This window comes from Diorhabda sublineata, chromosome 8 (genome assembly GCF_026230105.1).
Source record: "Diorhabda sublineata isolate icDioSubl1.1 chromosome 8, icDioSubl1.1, whole genome shotgun sequence".
NCBI lineage: Eukaryota > Metazoa > Arthropoda > Insecta > Coleoptera > Chrysomelidae > Diorhabda > Diorhabda sublineata.
Window position 1 is genome coordinate 3,559,917 of NC_079481.1, and position 6,000 is coordinate 3,565,916.

Sequence of the window (6,000 nt, forward strand, 5' to 3'; positions counted from 1 at the left end):
AAATAGATTAAGAGTCATAGGATAAAAAGATAAAACTGTATTAACGAACCACAAAATATCAAATAAACATAAATTCAATTATAAAGATTCAAAAACTCTTGGAATGGAATTTGATACACGAAGAAGAGAATTCTTAAAAATTGTTCACATTCATAAGAATGAAAAAGCTATAAAAGACCTAAATAATTTGAGTGAAATTTATGGCTTCATTTCGTAAATTCTAATAAAACTACTAATAATTTGATTGATTACTGCTACATATTTGAGATGTAAGAACTGAAGAAATTCTTCTTCTCAGAAGAATATAAATATTTCATTAATTTCTTAGACCTTTTGGTACATTAATGCTTCTGAATGTTCTTGATTTTAGGTCTCTTCTGTTTGAAAATCAGTTTTTTTAAAAAATAATTTTCAATAGATTGGAAAAAAATTTACGTATTGACGTGTCGTTTATCAAAGAAAAGTCGAAACGTCAACTTTATCTATCTATCTTTTAAAAATTTTCAAACAGAAGAGACCTAAAATCAATAACATTTAGATGCATTAATATATCAAAAGGTCTGAGGAATAAGAAATTAAAGAAATATATTGTACTTTATACATATAGAAATGTGAAAGGTACCCGACACTGCTACACGATTAGCGGATTCCAAAATACGTATCAAATAAATATAAGTTCATTGCAATAAATTCGGGTTCATCCATTGTTTTTTTCAAAAAAAAGTAAAAGTGTCTCAAAGAACATTTCTGGCGCTTCAAACAAGATCAAATTCGTACAGAAACGCAAGTTTCCTGGTCAACTTTAGTTGTTAAAGGAGACGATTTATCGAACCAAGGCGAGAAAAACGTAGTATGCAGAAGACATCACCAGTGATCATCCTCTTGTAAGTTCAACGTTCCTTTTCACCTTATTTATGAGCATTTTTAGCAATATTTCTGAAAGTAACTTATATTTATTATTAACAAATTATGAGTTATAAATATTCAAAATTTTTTAAAACGGAATCACATACACGAAAAAGAGATTTTTAGAAGGGAATAGGAACGAGAAAGCTATCAATTATTAAAAATTGAAACAATATAAGTAAAATTTACATTCGCATTTTAAAAATTTCAATGCAACTACAAAGAATTTAATACTTCATATTTTTTAAAGTGTAAAATTTAAGGTGAAATGATTTTTCTTTTAAAAGCATATTTATATTAGATTTAATTTTATTATTATTAGACAAATGCCAGTGTAAAGTTGTATTATCAATGAAAAGAGACCTAAAATCTAAACAAATAATCACGAAAGATATAACAACAACCGATCTATTAATTATACGTTGATTAATACATAGATTCCCGAACATTTATATTTATATATTTTATTAAAAAAAATGTTTGCTTCACACCAAATCGTGTTTTATTTTACCGCTTTAATTTCTCTAGTTCAAACGCATAGTTCAGATTTCGACATCACGGTTAACATGTAATAATGTATGTCGGAAACAATCAATTTATAATCGGCATGTAGGTCATACGCAATAGATATTGCTATTATCGGAACGAACTTAAAAAATTCGGGAAATTGTTTCCGTCAATATCTCAATCGTGTTTAACAACCTTACTTCTTTGATAACTTGTGAAATACTACACGTTATTAAGTTAAACTTCCGTTTTCTATACCCTGAAACCTTGAATAACTTTTTTATCCCTCACAAACTAAGTTACCATTTATTTCTTTTTACTGGAAACTCTTATTCCAAGTTTTTGTGTTCGGTTCGGTTTATACTTCAGGAATATATTTGAAACTTTGTACACATGTGAGTCAATTTAAGTTGCAGACTTATTTTAAGATAAAAGTCGGTTTAAAGGAAGACCTCTAGCTTTTGTTATCATTCGAATATTGTTACCGGTTACTGGACAAAATAGAATTTTATTTTTATCGTGTTTCTTTTCTGATTTTATATCATACATAATAATTTTCAAAGTTCAATGATGAACTGTATTTATTTCTGTTAAATAAATGGAAGTTCTTTTGAAAAAGACAAAGGTTTCTCTGAATTGACATCATTTCAAAATTATGGTAATTCGGTAGAGTCTTTAAGTTGCAAAGTTAAACACTTCCACATTTTTGTGTTTACAAAATACTTACAAAAGTGATTTATAGTCTTAAAAAATTGATTTTTATTATTACAGATCAATAGCTCTTGGATATCATTTACTTAATAGAGTTGTGAGAACATCGTCATTAGAAATTTTGAATGAAGGAGGAGTAGATGTAGTAGAAGATTCAGCATTAAACCTAAAATATGCACAGTCACTACAGAATCTAGATAAAATAGAGTTGAAGCAATTTTCACAAAGTTCTTACATACTTTTATGAAAAGTAACAGAGACACCACCGTCCGAGACGCAACAGTCAAAATAAATGATGTTACCCACAATTGGGACTACCATAAATCTTGGATTTGCCACAATGCAGAAATCTAGTCAGACTTATTCATAATCATAATTTAAGAGTCCATTATTAGTATCATATAATGATTTACACTAAAGTTACGTTAGATATAACATATCCAATAATACCTTTTTTCTAAATGAAATAAAAAGTTTAATATAATCGAATATATTGATAATAGTATAGAATGGACATTTTTTTTACCACGAGAAAAACAATGTAACTAACCTCACGATTAACCGACATTTCATATTTAACATAATCTTCTAATTACTTTACTGTCCTAAGTATTCTCAATGGTCCACTTAAACCTTTACGGGCACTCATCGAGAAGTTCCAACCTTTCATTGTTTATGTTGTTTGAAGTCCCCCCATAGTTGTAAACTATAAGTCCGTACCAGTATTTGTTTGTGGTCATAATTGTTTGTATATATTGTCTTCGGGCATCTTTTTAGTCGAATTTTTCAAGGAAATATTAGACTATTACAGTTGGCATGACTAAAAGAAAAATGGGGGGCACATCATTTTTCCCATATTTTGAGACCTTCTGAACACGATTATGATGGTTTTTCGAATGTCTGTAGTTTATATATATATATATATATATCTACAAAGCTACAATTCTTATTTTCGTCTCTCGAGCAATTAATATGGGTCCGATTTGGTTCAAAATTAGCATACATGGCTTTTTTGGCGGCGAATTGATGTTATTAGAGTTTGGTTGAAAACAAATGGATATTTCGAGGGGTCTCAGTGCAAAAAAGTGGTTTTTGACCTTTGCTCACCTCTGCAGGTCAAACGAAAAGCGACTGAAAAATGAAATTTCACATGTAGGTTCAATTAGTTGCGAGATGATTTCCTGTTTAAGGTCGAAACTTTCCATCTTCCACCCCTCTCCATTTTATGGTCATTTTTATTATATTTTATTATTTTTTGGCCAGAAAAAGTTTAACTAGAGGGTTCGAACTTCGCATGCAAGTAGGGGTGATGTTGAAGAATTGTCTTTCTCAAGTTCAAAGTTTTCTCCTTCAGTTCTTCTAGCACAAAACGCCCGAAATCATTTTGATCGTTGTAATTGTTGAATTGGACCGCCTCCTATTTAATGAATAATACGAGTATGATCGTTGCTAGGGTGATTTTTTTTACTTCCCATTTCCGAAATTTCTTGTCATTATAACAATTTTTTCTTTGTTGTCAATTGGTATTGAACAAGAGGGTTCGAGAGCACCGGGTCTATTTTCCATGTAAAGAAATATGATTGAGAATTGATATCATTTCCAAGAAATTCATTTTATGGAAATATTTGTTTGTGTATTAGTTAAATTCTTCATTCGACGAAAAATTCGACTTTCATGATGGAGATCTGCTGCTCACGGCTTTTTTATGTTTAACAGAAATAGTAGTAACTCTCAATATCTCTACTATTCAGCTAACGTGAAAAAAGGGGGATTGAATTTTTTTAAACATTATCAAAGTAAAACGTTACTATATATATTTAATTAAAAACCACTTTATTCCGGGTAGAGACGAAATAAAAAAAAATTCTAAGCGAAAATGATACGACCAATTTCAGCTTAACATACAAATTTTGAACTTATTATACCGTCACATTAACTACCCGTTACCTATAATAAATTCCAACGCTCCTACAAAGCTTTGTGAGAAATATGAAAAGTAATATGACTTTAAGTATGACTTATTTGAGAACGAGAAAAATATCATTTCCCAACGACGAATCTCAGGTAAACACTTTCCCTCCAGAACAAACGTCAACGTGCCACTTACGTAAACAACTCTATAAATCAGGATTATTAATACCAGGTAGGGCTAATAAGCTTATTACCTAAGTATATACTAAGTGTGTTATAAAAATAACAAAGATATCACATGAATGATACATGTGGTCAAAATTAAAAGCATTATAATGACTCTTGTATTAAAATACCACTGAATTCATAAATCTCTCTATTATAAGAAAACGATGCTTGATGAGAAACAATTCAAAACCACAAAGACGAATACCACTCGAAACATAACGAGATATTGAATGGAATATAAAAATCATGATAAAAAAACGAATCATTTAATAGAATGTAATAAATAAGATTACACATTAAAACAGAATTGGATAAAGACGAAGGTATTGAAGAGAATGGAAAAAGAGATTTTAGTAATTTCATGAACAGAATCACACATAGATTTTCTTGAGATAAATGGATCAGTGAAAATATTATAAACGAAAACAATAAATCGATCGAATTCGTTCCTGACAGTATTGTTATACCTAATCAAAGTAATCAAAGAAGATATCGAAATAAATAATTCAGTAAGAGACTTAGGAAGCAAAAAAACTGCTTGCCCAATAAACTACCTCCACTTGGTATTGAAATAGTGAGGCTGAATTTGTAAAATATTGGGCACAAATCGGATCACTTGGGTACCAGCAACTGCTGAACTAGTTACTCGTCTTCGAGCTCCGTGATACTCGAATTTTCATTAACTCTTCAAAAAGTAGTTTTTTCATAATAGCAATGTTTTCGCTCCCCTTCCGATCGACCATTTAGTTCTATCGATGGAAAACTATGAAAATTTTTAGGAATTAGTAAAATATCAATTTCAGCACCCGTGTAAAAATTTGGGTCCACCAAGGTTATATTTTTTGGTAAATTCAATTAATTTTCATTAAAACTATAGAGCGGAAGTTTTCCGGTAATTTTCAGCAAAACCAAACAGCCCACCTCGGTGGTATATTGATTAATACGCGATTTTATCGTAACGTCGAACTTCTCTTTTATATTTACCAAGCCTTGTCCTACGCGCTTAACATGCTTTATTTGAGTGGAGATTAGGTTCGACCTTTTACAAAGCCCTTGTGAAATAAAATTGCTTTGATTTCCACTATACAGTAAACAACGGCAAATCACCTTTTTACCTCCACCCTATATTTCTATCATAGCAGTAGAAAATAAAACTTGAGAAATATCAGAAGACGTGTCAACTATGCCTTCCTTATCACACTCCTCTGAACGGGCGCGGCGTTTTCTGGCGGTTTATTTTTCCCAGTACCCGCATTACTTACTGGCGTCGTTGCAATGTTGCCGGTTCTCGCTTCTCAATACCTATTACGTTTCTCCTCGTGATACTCACTAAATTTGTGAAGCATGACATGGTGAGGTTTTCTGCACCACGAACATCTCGGTAGTAGGCATTTCCAATAAGAATGTACACCTTTTGAGCAGTTAAAACACAACCTCGCCTACTTTATCCTCTCTAATTTCTCATTCAAGCCAAGCCGCTTAAAACTTTCACACAAATCAATAGCATGCTTCTCACTTCTTTCATTAACATTACCAGCAAAACTCTTTTTCTAAAATTTCACACCTATTTTTGAAGAACTTGTTTAGATCGTCCAATTTGGGAAAATCTACCTCATATTTATACGATTCCCAATCTCTGCGCGTTACACTATCAAATTTATTTGACACTAAATAAATGATCAACGGTTTTTTTTAACTTTTCACATCTATTTTTAGGGATTTCATAGTGGGCAGCTG